Source organism: Gossypium hirsutum, chromosome D08, assembly GCF_007990345.1.
Source record: "Gossypium hirsutum isolate 1008001.06 chromosome D08, Gossypium_hirsutum_v2.1, whole genome shotgun sequence".
NCBI classification, from domain to species: Eukaryota; Viridiplantae; Streptophyta; class Magnoliopsida; order Malvales; family Malvaceae; genus Gossypium; species Gossypium hirsutum.
Window position 1 is genome coordinate 58,669,793 of NC_053444.1, and position 11,318 is coordinate 58,681,110.

Here is an 11,318-nt window from a genome sequence, read left to right on the forward strand (position 1 = left end):
TGAGGACTAAATGCTAAATATATGAAAAGTACAAAAACTTAGAGTTCATTGTGTCTTTTAATCTTTTACTTTATAATTAATCAAAATGTGTGGTGTGGTGGTTTGCCACTTCATCCTTTAACCATGTGGTTGAGGGTTTGATTTCCGCTCAAAAAAATGGAGGACATTCCATAGCTAACATATTTATCTTTTCGGAGAGCACCTGTGATGAGGGAAGTAATCACTGCTATCAACTAACCTAAAAAATATTTAACCTAATGTGAAACCTGAAACCATACTAGTGTGTGTATATATATATATGGGTTAATATTTTGTACATTTACAATTTTTTTATTCCACAAGCAGCTTTAAAAATTGTTGTGTCTCTTTTTTGTTAATATTTATTCTTTTAATATTTTATTATATCTCTATAAAATATTTGTCGATCCTTAACTCCTGCTTCCATTGTCAAAGTTTATTGGTGAATATTTAACATATTAAGAATATACTCTCTTTTTTTATACTATAAACAGTAGAGTCTAAAAACTCCACAAATAATACATTACACCTCGTATAAAATAAAAAAATGTTATTATGTAATTATCTATAAAGCTTCGTTTATAATATTCACAAAATAACTAACCTTTGTATATTTCTAAAATGAAATTATTGAATGAGAATAAAGAAAGAAAAAGAATGGAAGACGTGGTAGCGTAGCATTGCTGATTTTGATTTTGCAAGCTGTTGACCACAATCAGATATCCTGGTGTGGGACATGTAAGTGGGTTTACTACAAGACGTCGCTATCATTCTTAAAATTTTCATGTCGTTTATTCCTTGGATTACTAGAGTAAAGTAGAGATGTGATTGATAGACAACACAGTGGCCGTGGTCCATGGCGCATTACAACCAATGAAGCACAGTGTTGAGCCCGTGACTAGCAATTTGTTGAGGAAGCAGATGTACGCCTTCTCACATGGTAAGGGAAAAGAAACCTCAGTTTTTCTTCACGGTCATCACTGCACAAAAAAGGCAAAGATTCCTTGGCCATTCTTACTGTTTGATTTCTTCATTGGATGGATTACCGTTTGATTTCCTACTAGCAAAATTCTCCTTAGAATTAAAACACGCTCTTCAATGGTCAATTCACTCTTGGATTTGTGACTAATATGATAAGAAATATATCTGGTTTGGGTTTCATCTCTTCCTTCAGTTTACAGCTTTAAGGAGTCCGTCTCTACCGTTTGATTCATGTAACTTATACTTTTAAGGTAATTTAAAATTTCATAATAACATTAAAATTTCATTTCACATATTACTTTTTACCCGTAATCTTAACTTTACAATAGTGTTATTTCATAATATAGGACTAATCTCAATAGTAGATCTTCCTCAAAGTAATTTTATATTCTTGTGATAATGTGAGTTTTTGACATTTTTACCTTCATCTTTAATGATTTTATTCATTTTACTTAAATCGAAATAAATAAATAATAGCTAAATGAATTAAATTATCCGATTCTTTTATATATTTTTAGGGTAAGCTATAAAAATAATCACTTAATTATTAGTGTTTTTATTTTGGCCACTCAAATTTAAAATTTTCTATTTTAATCACTAACGTTGTCAAAATATAATATTTTAGCCACTCCTTTATTAAATAACCATAGCCTCTTTTTAATGGAATAATAACAAAATTTTAACCCTTCAATGTTTATAAATTCTATCAATTTAGTTCTAATTCTAAAAAATAAATAAATTTAACCCTTCATTTTACATATTCTCTTAATTTAATCTTCCTTCTTAAAAATTTAAAATTCAAAATTCAAAATTAAAAAATGAATAAAAATAACATCATGCTCACTAACTTAATAACTTGAAACATAACTAACTACCACTAAATATCCATGACTAACAAATAAACAACCCATTAAATTAGCCATGAAAAAAAACATATAAATCAATGGTTTAACTTATTTCCTAAAATAACACTTGTTGAGCTTGACACCATACTTAATGGCCCCTTTAACATATCTAACCACCTTTTTTTGCAGCCTTTAAGTGTAATTTGCTTGCACAATGCATGAAATGAGACCAAATGCTTACAACATACAAATTGTTAGGCCTTGTTGATGTGAGATACATCAAGCAACCAACCTTACTTTTGTAGTGTCCTTCATCCACTTTCTCAGCTCTATCATCTTGGCTAAGCTTCTCGTTGGGATTCATAGGAGTACCCATGATCTTGCATTCTTCTATGTGGAACTTCTTTAGAAAATTCTTTGGCATACTTCCTCTAACAATCTTGGTTTTGCTTGATCTCCATTATAAAAAAAAGTCATCAATTTGAGTTCAGTCATCTCAAAAACAATCATAATTTCTTGCTTAAATTTAGTAATGAGACTTACTTCTTGTAATTAGGAAATCGTTCACATAAAATTAAATAATGATAATGTCAGAGTCATAGTGTTTAACATAAAGAGTAAATTCAGAAAGGCTTTTACTAAAGCCTAAACTTATCAAACTCTCATCAATTCTACTATACCAAGCTCTCAATGCTTGCTTTAAACCATGAAGAGACCTTTTTTTAGAAAATAAACTGTCTTCCTATGCTTTTACTAGAAAACCTTCAAGTTGATCCACATAAATCTCTTCCTGAGGAAGTCTATTGACAAATGCTAACTTTCCAACTCTTTTAGGCTGCAACCGAGTAGCAAATTTATTCTAACTAGTCTAGCCAGTAGTGCAAATGTGTTTGAGTAGCCTACACCAAAAATATGAGCATAGACTTTGACCACGAGCCTGGCTTTGTGCTGATTGAGAGAGCCATCAACATTCTAACTTGGTTCTGAACGCCCATTTTTCCCTAATCATTTTCCTGTATAGTGGTTTACCAACCACATCCCAAGTCATGTTTTTTTTTTCAATCATAGACAGTTTCTCCTGCATTGTGGTTATCCATTTTAATCCTTTTGCTCCTCCTCATACCCTGTAGGTTCGCAAACAACAACATTGTACCTTTGATAAATATCATAAAGAAACCTAGTACATCTAACATGAGGTTTATCCACTATCTCATCAGAATTTTTCTAGGTACCATTTGGATCTTTTCAGCTTCACTGTTCATTTTCTATAAAATGCATATCTCGACTTATCATAAAGTTTCTTGTTTTAGGCTAAAAAACCTTGTAAGCGTTGGAACTCTGCTATAACCCATAAAAGTGCCTATGGTAGCCTTTTTATCTAATTTGACTCGCTTAACCTAAACATACTAGGTAAAGCACAAACAACCAAATACTTTAAGAAATTGAAAAGAATGTTTATACCATACCAAGCGTCGAACATAGTCTAATCCTTCACTAATTTAGTGGGAAGCCTATTTTAAAGAAATAAAGCAGTGCTTGCAGCCTTAGCACAAAACTTCCGACTCCATGTTTATACATATCAAATTCAGAGCTTAGTTGAACTAAGGGTCATGATTCGAGTAAAAATTTTTGGTGAGATTGCAACAAAGAAACAAACTTTTGAAGTCGACTTTCAAGTTAAGTGATAGTAGGATTGTTGGGTAAATGAAGAACTTGGTAAGCCTCTTGTACTACTTTTCAAAGATCCAGTGGATAAGTATCCATTCTCATTGTCCAAATCTAATAGTTGTCTCCATCGAAAACAAGAGGAGCAACCGCAGAAAAACTAGTTTTAGCTTCCACGGCTTGAAGGCTTTTGACTAAAAACTATTTGGGTTCACTCGGATACTCTCATAAGAAAATAAGTCGGATACCTATTGTTGTTTGATGAGGCTATTTAGGAATATGAAGAGAAAAAAAGAAAGGAGGAATAATGATATTTAATTGAAAATGAAAGGTGATGGTTCAAACTGGAGTAAAAACTTGAAGTTATATAAGTGAAATTTGACTAAAAATAACATCATGCCCACTAACTTAGAACATGACAAAGTAATAAAAACTTGTGAATGATGGGCGTAACTTATTTCCTAAAATAAAGCCACTAATGCATGAAACAACTTTTTCCTTTGAAAACCAAAATGTTAACCTCTCTATTTATTTTTGTATTATAAAGGAATTTGGAGGAGCAAGGAGAGTACACGTCCTGGCTAGCCAAAACTAAAGAGTCTTTTATTATAAAATCTTGTTTTATTTTTTATTTTTTATTTTTCCCGTTTAAGATTCAAAAGCCTAAAATTAAATTTTACAAAATAAAGATTTAAAAGTGGTTAAACTTGTAAAAATAATAAATAAAAAAAAGAGTGAAAATTTAAATTATATATTCTTCAGCCATCAAAATATAGAAAAGATTGAATAAATTCCACCCAAACACAGTAGCATTGTTCTAGATTATTATTACTTTGTCTCTTTTAACTTCAATTATCACAACTCATTCTTTCTGGTTTCAAACTCTTCAACTTGTACCATATGAAATGTTTCATCTTAGTTGAGTTAAATCATGGTCAACTAAAAACAACAACATACATGCACTTCTCTCTACCAAGCTTCTGTTGTATTGATAAAGTGATTTTTTTTTGTTTAAATAAACTTCTGCTATCCTTATTTTAAAAATCTAGTTTTTTTAGTTCCTCAACATACCATTTTATTCATGGTTATGTGTAAGTTGTACATATATTTTAATTTGGTTATTTTTAGTCTCTATATTTTTAAAATTTTGAAATTTTAGTCCAACCACATAACAACTTTTAAATTAATTAGGTTAAATTTTGTTATTTCTAAAATCTTATACACAACATATTATCCTGTCAACTTACTATTTTCACATAATATCCACAAAAAAAGTTATGTTGTTTTAGTTAAAGGATACAACAACTACAATAAGGGGCGAAGCCAGATGGGCTAATAGGAGCCCATGCCCCCACTAAAATGATAAATTTCAACTTTAATCCCTTTATAATTTATAAATTTTAAATTAGTATATAGTAAAATTGCACTTTGGCCTCGCAAAAATGAAATTTTTTTGATTTAATCCTTTAAAACTCATAAAGACTTAAACTGCTAAAATAGATGATGTGTCGTTGAGAGCACCAAAAATATCTTATCCCTATAAAATAACAAAAAGAATAGTATAAGGGAAGTAGAGTCAAATCCTCAAGGACTAGATTTGCACAAATTTGTGTTCCTTGAGATCTCGGGCAGAGTCGTACCTAAGAAAAAGCGGTGTACCTGGAAAAAAATTAAAAAACAGAATTAAAAATTTGGAGGGATTGAAATTGTATAAATTGAAATTTAAAATTGTAAAGCGAAGCAGAATTGAGAAAAGAGATCCTTTGATTGAGAGATTCCAGCCTCCGGTTATCTCGATCCTCCTTAGGTTCAATCCTAGGCTTTTAAGTGATCCTTCTTAAACAGAATATGCCAGTTATAGTGGAAGAGGATGCTTACAACCACCAACTTCACTTAGATTTTAGACTTACGATTTAGAGGAACCTGACTCTAGCCAACCCTCACTTTTGTGGGACCGTCTTACACTAGATCATCACTTCTCAATGGCGAATGTCACACCATTTTGTCTCTTGGGCTCAACAACCACTGACGTAGTAGGCTAACGAACCGACTGTGCAACCTTCTCCAAACATACAACGTGGCCGCCTTTGCGCAAGATGAAAAGATCACTTTTGGAAGGACATGGACGGAAGCGTCAGTCCCTTAATGCGGAGAAACGATGAATACTCGTTGAGAAAGCTAAGTGTAGATTCTAAGCCTCATAAACCTTTTTTGAGGAATCTTGACAACCTTTAGCTAGATAAGTTTAGTGGCTCATGTTTCTTGAGAAAAAAAGAGATAAGTTTAATCAAATGGAATTTTATTAAATAATAAAATAAACAAAAAGCTAGAGCTTTTTGGGAGAGAAAGCTTTTTACTGAAAAGATGGGTGCAATTTGTGTCACTCATCCCCTATTTATAGTACTTAGAAGACCTAGTTTGTTCCTATTTAAATTCTAAAAGATAAATAAAGATAAAAGCTAAAATTAAATCTAAATAATAATCTTAACAATAATCCTAATATAATTCAAATTTAAATAGAGTCTTGTGTTTATAAAATCTCTTCTTTGAACTATTGCCCCCAAGTCTTCCACACTTTGTATTTTCGGCAGCGCATCTTTCCTATTTTACATGCTGGCCCATTTTGGCTTTAAATTCATGCTTTCCCCCAAATTTCCTTTTGCCTTCAATTTAATCCCTACCAAATAAAAAACCAAAAATAGCTCAAATTAGTGAGATCATACTCAAAATAAATATGTAATTAATACATAAAAATATGACATTCCAGAGTATTATCAAATTCCCCCTACTTAGCCCATGCTTGTCCTCAAGTATCCACTGTGAAATTTAGATTTTACCATGAAAGAAATATCACTCCAAAGTTTTATAAAAATTAGGCATAATGCAAATGAAAATAAAGAGAACCTTTAGCTTGCTTTAAGTAAAATTGAAAAAGTATTCCAATTTAAACACACAAAAATCAAATTCGACTTAGATTACTTCATGAAAATTAGGTAATTTACTAAACTTACCAAGACACCCTATTTATTTCCACCCTTAGCCCTCAAATGCAATTCTTTATTATTATTTTTTACTTGTTTTTCCTTCTATTTTTTTAAGAATATATTGAACCTTTTGATGCGAAGAGAGATGACAACCAAGCACCCCACCCCGGTTACTCAGCCCAACATACTCCTACTTTATTATAATTATATATGATTTTCTTTTCTTAATATTGAACATTTTGACGCGAAGAGAGATGACAACCAAGCATCCTACCCCGGTTACACAGCCCAACACATTCCTAAAAAATTTTTGTTTAATTCCGGTTAGCCGAGTTTTACCTAACATATCACACAATCTTTTGACGCGAAGTAGGATGACTACCCAAGCACCCTACCCCGGTTACTCAGTCAGTCATGTTTTAAGCTGCACTCATAATCATGGAGGCATCAAAATTTATTATAATGAAACAAAATTTTAATTTGGAGGACTAAGAAAAACAATCAAGTGTCAAAAATAAGTTTCGGCAACTCCCTAACATTCATGAACATAAATTTAGCATACAATTGTATTAAGTGTCCTCTTTGCATTAAACTTAATCAATTTTACTATAAGCAAGATAGGGTTAACTCTATTAATCATAATTATTTTAGCCTGATTGAAATAAAATAGTGGAGATGAAATCAATATAGAAAAATCATAATTAACCCAGTAGATAGGAATCATGCTCGCAGATCAAACAGTGGGCAGTTTCTGGTTAAAATCTTGGGCATGAAAAAGGGCAGTATATACTAAAAAAATGTGGGTAAAACAAGCATAAGGCAGTGGCAATAGTAACAAAACAACAGATAAAACAACAAAGACAATGAGGAATGCCTCCCCCTACTTAAAATACATTGTTCTCGATGTGAAAAAAAAAGAAACAAATAGGAAAAAGAAGAGAAAAAAGTTTAGAAAAACTTCTCATGTAGTCACTGTTGTTTGCGCAGAGCTGCAATGAGATCAGCCATCTGCTGGCCAAAGGTGTTGAGTCGTGCCTCAATACACTGCAATCGTTGTTCGATCGTCACGGAAGGTTGGTCTTGATTAGGTACCTCGTGCGAATTTTGCTGCCAAAAAATTCATTCAGCCGGTGAAGATCGGATACCTAGAGGGATAAAACGAAAGGAGGAGGGAGTGCTAAGAAGCAATCCCATCGATTCGAGACAGTGAGCATCTAATGGATCGGCTTGGCAAGCAATATGTAAGTCTAAAATAGGAGCATTAGAGCCATGTAAAGAGAATAACAGTTGTGTAATAAAAGAGCCTAAAATTAGAGGACGTTTTGCATTTAAAATATGCTCAAATTGAAGCGCATACCAATAGCCCAAATTTATTGGATGATCGGTGTACATACACCATAATCAGAATAATTCTGTCTTCGAGATGGTAGCCGATGCATCTCTCCAGCTTGAGAAATTATAAGCCAAATAACGATGTATGTAATATAAGGCAGGGTTACGAAACCACAAATCCTTTGATATTTTAGGGCTATATGTGGTTTCAACATTGTTTGCTAATAACACAAAGGCCTCGATAGCCTTAAAGTCTGCTGAAAAAGTACACAAATTGTTTTCATAATCAGTGGACATAACATAATCTTCTGTCACAAAAGCCAATGCAGTATTAAAATCAATAAGGGACAAATTGTGTGTGGTACCAAGTGATCAAAATGTTATAATGCTAGGTGTGTCCAATGAGAATTGGCCGTGTTGTTGAAAATAGAATGTGGAATAAATTTCTAAAACCAATTCGTAATAAGTGCAGTGAGTGATATCAAAATTTCTAACCCAACCAATATTGCGAAAATAATCGGTAACAATAGTGTCAATATGTAAAGTATTCAAAACAGACAGTGATAAACATTTGCAATGCACTACTTGTTTGTGTCGTAAACGATGATACCTGTCCCGATTGACAGCGTTATAAAACGTTAAATTACCGTTTAAATGGCATTCTAGTGGAAGACTATTTACTCGAGACTGGTAGGCCATACCGCGAATAGGTAACGGGCGTTAGTCGTCGTGACTTCCTGATGTACCGAAGCGTGTGGGCCATTCCTGGGTGTCGACGTCAGAGTCTGGGGTGGAATCATCGAACGCTGCTGCTGGCTAGGTCGAAGGAGTTTGTGGCCGTCGACGAGACTGACGTCAAGATGGGTCAGGGGCTGAAAATGGTGGTGGTGATGGTGAGCGTAAAGCGAGTAGTGCAAGTGACAGTGACAGTGGAAGAAAGGAAAGGGCTAATGGCGGTGGTGAACTCAAGTAGAAAGGTGCAGCATCACGTGGAGGATAGGGTGATGGGGGTGTGGTTCGTCGCGTGAAGGAGAGAGGGATGGGAAGGGTACAGCATCGGCCAAGTTGACATGTTGGGGTGCCAAAAATTAGCGCCAGTGACTATTGACGGCGAAAGAGGGTTTGGCGGTGGCATGGCTTATAGTCCTAACCATGGTGGTGGGAAAAATCGGTGGTAGGGTGAGGGAGAAAGCTAACGGCGGAATGGTGTTTGGCTATAGGGTGGGTGTTTAGACACATGTTATGGGTAAGAATAACGCAGGGATACACTATTCCTACTTGGATTAGGGATAGGATAAGGGATGTTTGTGAAAGCATGCCAATTTCTGAGTATTTTTCCCATTGGTTTAGCTAGATAGAAGAAGAAAAATTCATTAATATGCAAACAAAATAAACTGATAAATAATAAAATAAAGTAAAATAATAAAATTAATAAAAAATAAAAATTGGGTTGCCTCCCATTAAGCGCTTGTTTTACATCGTCAGCTTGACGCCCGGAATGGTACTATAGAGGTTCTAGCTAAATTTTTTCAACCATGTGGGCTTGAAAATTCTCGTAAAATGGCTTCATCCTTTGGCCATTGACTGTGAACGGTTTTCCTGACTCTTCACTCTCTATTTCAATTGCACCATGTGTAAATAATTCGGTTACAATAAAAGGTCCTTGCCATCAAAATCGAAGCTTACCTAGGAACAATTTCAACACAGAATTGTAAAGTAACATTTTTTGTCCTATCAAGAAATGCTTTTCAGATATATTCTTGTCATGGAACAATTTTGTTTTGTCTCTACAAATACGAGTATTCTCGTAGACATCATTACGAATTTCCTCTAATTCTTAGATGTCTAATTTCTTTTCCCTCATTGCGGGTTCTAATTCCATCTTACATTGTCGTACATCCCAGTAAGCCTTATGTTCCAATTCAACCGAAAGGTGGCAAGCCTTGCCAAAAACAAGTCGATATGGGGTCATGCCAATGGGACCCTTATACGCGGTCCAATAGGCCAGAGTATGTCATTTAGCTGAAGACTCTAATCCTTACGGTTAAGCCGAACTATTTTCTCCAAAATGGTCTTGATTTCTCTGTTCGAGACTTTCACTTGGCCTTTCGTTTGGGGATGGTAGGCTGTAGCTATGTGATGGTTAACTCCATATTTTTTCATGAGTGCCTTCATGACTTTATTGCAAAAATGGGTTCCACGATTACTGATCAAGGCTCGATGTATGCCAAACCTAGAAAAAATAGTTCGTTTTAGAAACTTCACGACAGTTTTAGCATTTTCATTGCAAGTAGGCTTTGCTTTTATCCACTTAGAAACATAGTCTACTGTAAGAATTATATACACATTACTAAATGAGAAAATAAATGAACCCATGAAGTTGATGCCCCAAACATCAAAAATCTCACACACATGAATTAGGAATAGAGGCATTTGATTTCGCTCGCTTAGTTATGTTACCTATATATTGACATTTATCGTAGGACTTACAGAAATTATATGCATCTCGAAAAATTGTGGGCCAGTGTAGTCCATACTCTAATACCTTATAAGTAGTTTGTTTAGGGCCAAAGTGACCTCCACAAGCTTCTGTATGACAAAAATTAAGGATAGAAGCTACCTCGGTTTATGGAACACATTGTCTTATTATCTGGTCTGGACAATGTTTCCACAGGTATGGGTCATCCCAAATGTAATATCGTGCTTCCCTTCTAAGCTTGTCCTTCACGGAATGTGCTAACCTAGTAGGCAATGAACCTGTGGCTAGGAGATTTACCATATTCACATACCATGGGAAATGCGCCTTGGTAAAAAATAGATCCTCATGAGGAAACTCATCCTTTATAGGAATGTCATCATAAGGTGTTTTTAACCTACTCAAGTGGTCAACCACCAAGCTTTCACACCCCTTTTTGTCTCGAATCTCGATGTTAAATTTTTGGAGCAGTAAAATCCATCTAATAAGCCTTGGTTTTGCTTCCTTCTTTGCGATCAAGTACCTAAGAGCTACATGGTCAAAAAAATAGTAACTTTAAATCCCAATAAATAAGACCAAAATTTATCCAAAGCAAATATAATAGCTAAGAGTTCTTTTTCTGTGGTGGTGTAGTTGCTTTGTGCAGCATCTAGGGTTTTTGAGGCATAAAAAATGGCCTGGGGCTTTCTATCTATCTTTTGTCCCAATACGGCCCCCACACTACGCTCACTTGCATCACACATAATTTCAAAGGGGTAGTTCCAATCTAGTGCTTGTACTATAGGAGCGGAAACCAACTTCTGTTTGAGCGTGTCAAAAGCTTCCTTACATTTTGGGTTGAACTCAAATTTATTATCTTTCTGCAATAATTCGCATAGTGGTTCATCTACTTTTGAGAATTTCTTTATAAAACGCTTGTAAAACCCTAAATGGCCAAGGAAAAATTGTATTTCCCTTACAGTTGAGGGATATGGCAAAAAATTTATAATGTCAATTTTGGCCTTATTGACCTCAATT